The sequence below is a fragment of the Hordeum vulgare genome, chromosome 7H, assembly GCF_904849725.1.
Source record: "Hordeum vulgare subsp. vulgare chromosome 7H, MorexV3_pseudomolecules_assembly, whole genome shotgun sequence".
NCBI classification, from domain to species: Eukaryota; Viridiplantae; Streptophyta; class Magnoliopsida; order Poales; family Poaceae; genus Hordeum; species Hordeum vulgare.
Genome location: NC_058524.1, coordinates 170,562,800 through 170,571,682, shown reverse-complemented (window position 1 = coordinate 170,571,682; position 8,883 = coordinate 170,562,800).

Here is an 8,883-nt window from a genome sequence, read left to right as displayed (position 1 = left end):
TTAGTTTTTCACAGATTCTGCCATGTTTTGCGTTTTCATTGTTTTGCAAATCCTAAGCTTACTTTTTATTTGCAAAAACCTTTTGGCATTCATAAGAAGCAGTATATTTTCATGAAAATCTTTATTTCCAGCAGGTAATGAATTATTTTATTAAGGGAATTAACCACTCTAATCAGCTTATGATGAGTTTCGTATGAAGGGAGTTTTCAAGTATGCGATGGGAGGTGATGAAAGAATATACAGGAGTGTCAAGCGCTCAAGCTTGGGGATTCCCCCATGCACCCCAAGAAATATTCAAAGGATACTCAAGCGTCTAAGCTTGGGGATGCCCCCGTGCATCCCCTTCTCTATCAACAATCATCAGTTCGTCTATCTCCATGCTATATTTTTATCACTTCATATGTTATGTGCTATGCTTGGAGCATCTCGCTCTTTACTTTTTAGTTTCTTTTAGTTTTGCTTGATGTTCATAACAAGTCGGAACCTGGACTACCTTGTTTGGGAGAAAGACACGCTCCATTCCAATCTAGAACACAACATAGGTTTTCATGATTATGCCTTTTATGTGTTCTTCATCTTTTCGTAGCTACTGTCATGCTTAGCTCTTAGTTTTCATGCTTATATTTTTAAGAGTTATTATTTAGGTTGCTTCTGGAACTCTCTTGAGTTATCATGCTTATCTTGTTTAGAGAGTTGGCTCGTTGCACTGAGTTGTGTGTCTTGCATGAGTAGGTAATTGAGGTTGCGGTTTAAGTGTAGTAGTAACTTGCAATAATTTTGAGGTATTGATTTGACTAATGTTTGGACTATTGGTGCCAAGAGCTTGAGCCTATTAGTGATAGGTGTCGTATTTTGGGAAATCCATGTGTTTTTCAAAAACTAAAATTAGTTGAGAACTCTAGCTACTAAATTTACCGCTAACCTCCGGAGGGGTTGGAATATATAGAGTACCCTCACGTTACCATGAGTCGAGGATGCGCAAGGATAACCAAACCCCCAAACACTCCTCCTCGGGGTACTTGTCTTTTTGTGAATTTCCTAAATAGATAGATAGTTACCAATAGTAAGTGCATGAGTTCTTCGGACTAATGTGAGTATTCGATTGTTGGCACTTCCACCATCCATATTTTGCTAGCCTCTTCGGTACTATGCATTGCCCTTTCTCACATTGAGAGTTGGTGCAAACTCCGCCAGTGCATCCAAACCCACGACATGATACGCTATGTCATACATAAGCCTCATTATATCCTTCCTCAAAACAACCACCATACCTACCTATTAAGGCATTTCCATAGCCTTTCCGATATACATTGCCATGCAACATCCACCATTTCATGACTTGATATTCATGTCATACATTCTTTTGCTTGATAATAGAGCCGCATGATAGTTGGGCCTTGCTCCAATTATTGCTACATGACACGCTAGTATCATTGCATATCCTGCTACACTGGCACATGCATACATTTGCATACATCATGATAGTTTTCACTTGTCTTTATGTTGAGTACTTCTTATAAAGTGTGATGATCTTAATTTTATTCATGTAAAACATAGAGTGTCGCCCTTAAGAGAGGAAAAGATCCCAAAGAAGACAAAACAAAAGATCCCAAAGAGGACAAATGAGAGATAAAAAGAAAGAGCCAAAGAGGCCACAAAAAATTAAAAATAAAAAGAGAAAAAAAAGAGAGAAGGGGGCAACATTACTATTCCTTTTGAAAGATCCACACTCGCACTCCATTGCTATATTGGTAATACATAGAAATTATCATTCATGCATAACTATGTGGGGACCCTTACACTATAGAACTTGGTTTGGATGTTCCAATGATGAGCCTCGTCAAATGAGCTCTAGGTCTTCATGAGCAAACAAGTTGGATGCACCCCCACTAGTTCTATTGGAGAGCTTACCTTAGCTCATATGTGCATCCGTTACATGACAATCCCTACTCCTCACATCATATCTATCATTTGGCTTTCTCTCACCTATGGTTGTCCTCATTGATGTGAGCCTTTCACACCTTTTTGTCGTCCTTCCCCATCATTATTCTATTTGCCCTCCTAAGTGCCAACATATGTTACTTACGCTCAACCATTGCATGAGTGCTCAAAATCGAAAGAGAGAGGATCATTTTGACTTGTGCCTGACTAGTGATCTCGGGATGAGTCAAGATAAGATTTCGAAGGAGACTAAGTGTGAAATTTTAGTAGATTGAGTTCTCAACTAAAAATATATTTTAAGATCTCAACCCCTCTCCCACTTCTTGCATGCAAACACCATTTGGAGACATTCGAGTCACGAACAGCAAGAGCTCTTGCACCTTTATGTTCTTACTTTACTAAACTCAATACTAGATATAGACTCTTGCTTGTTATTGTCTTGGCTTGAATTACATATCTGACTTGATTTACTTTGATGTTCTTATATGTCTGTTAGCATGTCACCATTGAAATTATTTTGTTATCATTTATCTACTCGAGGACGAGCAGAAATTAAGCTTGGGGATGTTGATACGTCCCAAACGTATCGATAATTTCTGCTTGTTCCATGATCTTTTGGGTGACATTGTTATATGTTTTGCTACACTTTTATATCATTTTACACATATTTGGACTAACCTACTAACTCAGTGCACCCAGTGCCAGTTTCTATCTGCTGATGTCTATTTTGCACGGGCTTTTACCCAATTTTCCAAAGCCCGAAAAATTCCAGAAAAATATATAAAAATCAGTGAAACATAAGCTTCTGGATCACTGAAGATGGGCCAAAGGGTGCCACGGGCTGCCCAGGCGACCTGCTGGCGCGGCCAGTCCTAGGTCGTGTCAGGAGGCCGCGTGGGTGGGTCACACCTCCTCCGGTGCCCTCCTTGGGCCTATATTTAGAGTCCCGGGAGGAAACCCTTTCACAAATTCCAGAATCGCGAATTTCTCCATCGATCCGCTGTCGCAGCACTTCCGAGATTGGGAGCGTCAAGAGACCTCTTCCCGGCACCCTACCGGAGGGAGGATTGACCTCCGGGAGCTTCTCCACCGCCATGGGCTCTTCCCGGACGTGCCATGAGTAGTCCTCCTTAGACCATGAGTCCATGACCAGTAGCTATGTGATGTATTCTCTCTAGTCTTGTCCTTCAATGGTTAGTCCCTGTGAGTTGTCCTACATGATCAAGGCATCTATGTAATTCTCTTGCTATTGCTATGCTCGGTTTGTTGGGATCCGATGGATTATGAGATTATGTTCAGATTGTTATGAGTTATATATTTGATTATCCTTTTATATTATGTTCGTTAGTGATTCATGCATGTTCTCCGTTTCTATTTATTGCTTTGGCCGAGTGGTAGATTGTAACTCCAAGAGGGAGCATTATGCATGATTGTGGGTTCATGCCCCTCGATGTCTAGCTTGAGTGACAGAAACATGAGACTAGGGGATCTGCTTGTTGCCACCAGGGAGAAAACAACGGTGCTTGTGACCACGGTTGCAACGATTGTTTACCTTACACATAGTTCTTTAATGCAGTTGTGTGTTGTTTTGAGTTTACACTTTGGGTGGGGCTCGCAACTTAATACCGGCGAGATGTTCTGGATAGATATCTCAAGGTGGATGATTAGTAAGTAGATGTTGATTAATAACCGGTCTACTTGTCCTGGCGTACTTCCCATTACTATTGAACCTCTAACTATCAAGTAGCATAATTAGCATTGCGGTGCGGTCATAATTCTGTCAATTGCCCAACTGTGATTTGTTTACCCCAAGCATAGTTGTTTATTGTCTTTTGGGAGAGAGACGTCAGTAGTGAACATCATGTGACTCCGGTCCATATCACCATCATTGTTTACACCTCCATCATTTACCACTTTCATTTACTTTTCCGTTACAATCACTATTACTTTCCCGCTTGTGTTTTGATCCTTTGCAAACTACAAGGCCGGAGAGATTGACAACCTCTTTGTACTCGTTGGGAGCAAAGTTATTTGTTGTGTGTGCATGTCCATGTCTTCTGCTAGTGCCAGAGCAGCGGACACCTACTTTTTGATCCTCGGAGTCCTCCTGGTTCGATAAACCTTACAGTCCGCGTGTAAGGGAAATCTGTTGCTGACTACATCACCACCTTCCACTTGGGGTAACCAACGAGGGGCGAGAAGTATATCCATAAAGTCGTCATCAGCATCCGTCACGGAGGGTCGGCCGCCCTCGTCGTCGACCCCATTATAGATAGGTACCACTTTACCAGAGTCCTCATGGACGGAGGAAGTAGCCTTAATCTGATCTACACGAATACAGTGAAAAAGATGGGTATTGACCCATCAAGAATAAAACCAAGAAACACTACCTTTAAAGGAGTAATTCCAGGCGTCGAGGCTCACTACTCTGGAACAATAAATCTGGAAGTTGTGTTCGGATCACCCGATAACTTCCGCAACGAAGACTTGATCTTCGACATTGTCCCCTTTCACAGTGGGTACCACGCACTACTTGGTCGCACCCCCCTAGCCCGATTCAACGCGGTGCCCCACTATGCTTACCTCAAGATGTAGATGCCCGGACCCTGAGGAGTCATCACCGTCAATGGCAACACAGAACAATCTCTTCAGATGGAAGAACACACTGCGGCCTTGGCAGCGGAAGGCGAGCACGACAGCAAACTATGACGTCACAAACTGGTCAAGCCGCTACAAGTAGATAATCAATCTTGAGCTCAATCAGGTCCCTCGGAGAACTCCTTGGAACCGAACACATAAGGGCACCCCTCCCACAGCATCTCCCTAGCACTCTCAAGGTATGTCTCCCGTGTACACAATTTTCGTTCTTCGCATAATATGGGATGGTGTGGGAGATCCAAACAAGTACCATATGCTCGGCTAGACCAAACTATGGTGCCAAATTCTTTCCAGATACATAGGGGATACCATAAAGATCCTCCCAAGCGTCAAGCTATACTACATCGACTACTTCTTAGGGCTCCTTGATTGAAAGCCCATTTGCCATATGCAACAACCTTTTAAGGAAAATACCCCTCATATTAATATTTCGAGCTAATGCAGCCAGAAGCCACGTGTACGTCAAGTCACTCGTAAAATGGCTGCAATGGTGGTGTTGCTTAATTTTGATAGCTTCCTGTACACGGTGGCTGTGGGGCCGATAATTGTAAAAATTCCTAGCCAATATCGGCCACAGATGCTTTTCTTTTTAATGTAACTATTCTTGTGAATATTTTTCTACTGCATGGCGCTGACGGGACAAATTTACTTTATGATTGATATAAAAAGTGTGAACGGCTACTAAACCGGGGGCTATGATACATTCAACGGCCCCAAGCACCTCATCGTCACTCTTACTCGTATACACGTGTTTGGTCTCTCATGATTTTGCATTATATGCATCGGTTCCAAATTATGTCTTGGGTCTACAGTTGGATTACCCCGCTCTTGTGCTTACCCCCTTACATTCCGCTAGTTCGGCAAAAGGGGTAAAGGGAGGACCACTATGATTGTATTCCCAACTTCCCTCGTCTTGAAATACCTTAGTGGAGAAAGCCAAAAATTGACCATCATAATGAGTGAGAACTGGTCTGCAAACCGAGATTATTTATATAGTCGATAGAGGATATTCCGTGTTACACATACGGGTTTTGCAATTCAACAAACCCGTGGTAATTCCGATCTTCGGTTTTTCTGACTACCACAACAAGGGTTGGGGGCTTGTCATTAGCCCCCGCATTATAACATTCCTAAGGCTAAGTGAAAGCGATAAAGCCTCATAGTCTGATTGCCTCGTTTCCATTCTACACTACCACCTTCGGGCGCTGACTAATTAGGCTAAGGGATGTGTATGGATGATCAAACACCCCAAGTAGTATCTACATGGGGGCTGAAGCCGACGACTGGAAACTTTGAGATCAAAACGGCCACAACAGGAATCAAAATAATATAAAACATAATTAACTTAGGACATATACTGCTTCAAGTAGATCGTTCTCAGTTACATCAACATAAATCTATTCTAATAACACATCCTTGGAGCATTGCGATTTGATAGCCGGAGCACCCTCCATGGCAGAAGGGAAGTACACCTCGGGGAACCTGTGCTCCTTTCCGACAGGCGGCGGATCAGTAGCCATCTTGAGTGGCCTCATCCGTGGGAAGTGCACCACTATCGATGCGATGGCCATCCGATCCCCCTCTATACAAGTTGAGTGCTGCATGGCTTCAATCCGAGGTGCAGCTTCGATTAGCGTCCGCACCAAGTTAAAGTAGTTGCTCGGCAAGGGCTTGGTAGGCCACAACCGAACACACCGGTCTTTCATAGTTGGCTCGGCCATCCTGTGTAGTTCAAGGAGCTGCTACATTTGGTAGCTCAGACTATGATTATCCTCAGGGGCCTCAAATTGAGCCTAGAATAGCCGCTGCTCGACATCTCCATCGTGAGCCGCAAAATACTTGGCTGCATCTGCCGCACTCTGCGGGAGGTTGGTGAAGGTGCTTGCGGAACACCATATCTGCTTAAGCAAGGCAAATTGGTTCCCACCAAAGGCACACTTCAGTAAGTATTGCTTACCGGTTACCATAAGCTTGACCTGGCATACTTTTTCTTCAAAGAATTGCCGCTCTACATGCTCTGATTGGACCTCGGCGAATAGCTTGGTGTGCTTGGCCACTCGATCTTTGGCTTTTTGCTCAAAGGCCTCGCACTTGAAGCTCGCCTCTCCAGCTCTTGCTAGACCTCCATCACCCTAGCCTCATATTGCTTGCTCACAGCCTTAAGGGCGTACAGCTCGGCAGCCACCTGTTCGGTCGCCGCCTTATGGGAAACGACTTCTTGTTTGGCCCTCTGCACCTCGACCCGAAGCTTTTCAAGCTCTTTGTCTTGAGCTGATAATCAAAGCTAAAACGACAAGGGTTAGATGGCAGGGCATTCTATCAGATATACTTAAAACGCAGTACTGTTATCCAAAACTCACCCTGCTTCTCATCAAACCGACCGTTGAGGCGGTAAAACTCTTCACGGACTCTCGTAGTTTCCGGTTGAGTTCAGCTATTTCCAATGCGTTAGCATTGGCAGCCGATGACGAGGGTGCAAGGTATACAACCCGTTAGCATGGTTTTAACCTATTAAGCCTACCTTTCTTGGTCGAGTTTCTTAAAACAAGTATTCCAAGCATCGTTTTCGGAGAATTTTTTGTGCATTTTTCTGAGCCACGGGTTAGCTCTTCAAACCCCCTCGCTTGGGGGTTGTCATACCAGTAAAAATATATTTCAAATATATGAAACAATATTAGAGAATGGGTGGTTTACCTTAAAACCTGTCAATAAGCCTGTAAAGGCTTCATTCAGTCCGATGTTAATAGATTGAATGCTCCGCAAAACCACACCCATTAAGGTGCAGTGTTCATCAGCAATGGAGGAATCAGCTAGGATCTCCTTCATCACTGCCGACCCCCCGACCGTGGCCCGTTCTGACACGGGCGGTACCAAGGGTGGCTCCAAGGACGTCGGAGGGAGTTCGGTTGAATTCTGACCCTCCTTCCCACCTTCTGAAGGCCCGATCTCCTGGTTCATGGTCGTGGACGCATCTTCAGTGACCAGGACCTCAAGGTCCTCGACTCCGAGGTATTCACCTCGACCATCACCTCCTCAGCCCCCACATTAAGGGAGGTTGGGTGGGAGGTGATACGTCTCCATCGTATCTACTTTTCCAAACTCTTTTGCCCTTGTTTTGGACTCTAATTTGCATGATTTGAATGGAACTAACCCGGACTAACGATGTTTTCAGCAGAATTGCCATGGTGTTGTTTTTGCGCAGAAATAAAAGTTATCGGGATGACCTGAAAATTTACGGAGAATTTTTGTGGAATATATAAAAAATACTGGCGCAAGAATCAACGGAGGAAGTGGAGTGTGGAGTCCACAAGCCCACTAGGCGGCCCCCCTGGCCGCGCCTAGCAGGCTTGTGGGGCCCACAAAACTCCACCGCCTCCAAATCCAGCTATATTTAGTTTGTTTCGCCCGGAAAAAAATCGAGGAGAAGAGTTCATCGCGTTTTACGATACGGATGCGCCGCCACCTCCTGTTCTTCCTCTGGAGGGCAGATCTGGACTCCGTTATGGGCTCCGTAGAGGGGAAATTGTCGCCATCGTCATCATCAACCTTCCTTCATCGCCAATTCCATGATGCTCTTCAACGTTCGTGAGTAATCTCATTGTAGGCTTGTTGAACGGTGATGGGTTGGATGATATCTATCATGTAATCGAGTTAGTATTGATGGGGATTGATCCCTAGTATCCACTATGTTCTGAGATTGATGTTGCTACTACCTTGCCATGCTTAATGATTGTCACTACGGCCTGATTGCCATGATTTCAGATCTGAACCTATTATGTTGTCGCCAATATATGTGTTTTCTTGATCCTATCTTGCAAGTTGTAGTCACCTACTATGTGTTATGACCCGGCAACCCCGGAGTGACAATAGCCAGAACCACTCCCGGAGATGACCATAGTATGAGGAGTTCATGTATTCACCAAGTGTTAATGCATTGGTCCGGTTCATTATTGAAAGGAGAACCTTAATATCCCGTAGTTTCCATTAGGACCCCGCTGCCATGGGAGGGATGGACAATAGATGTCATGCAAGTTCTTTTCCCTAAGCACGTATGACTACATACAGAATACATGCCTACATTACATTGACGAACTAGAGCTAGTTACATATCTCTCCGTGTTATAACTGTTGCATGATGAATAGCATCTGGCATAATCATCCATCACCGATCCAATGCCTATGAGTCTTTTACTACTGGTCCTTGCTACGTTACTTTGCCGCTACTGCTGGCACTTTGCTGCTACTGGTTACTGTTGCTACTGCTGCTATCATACTACCTTGCTA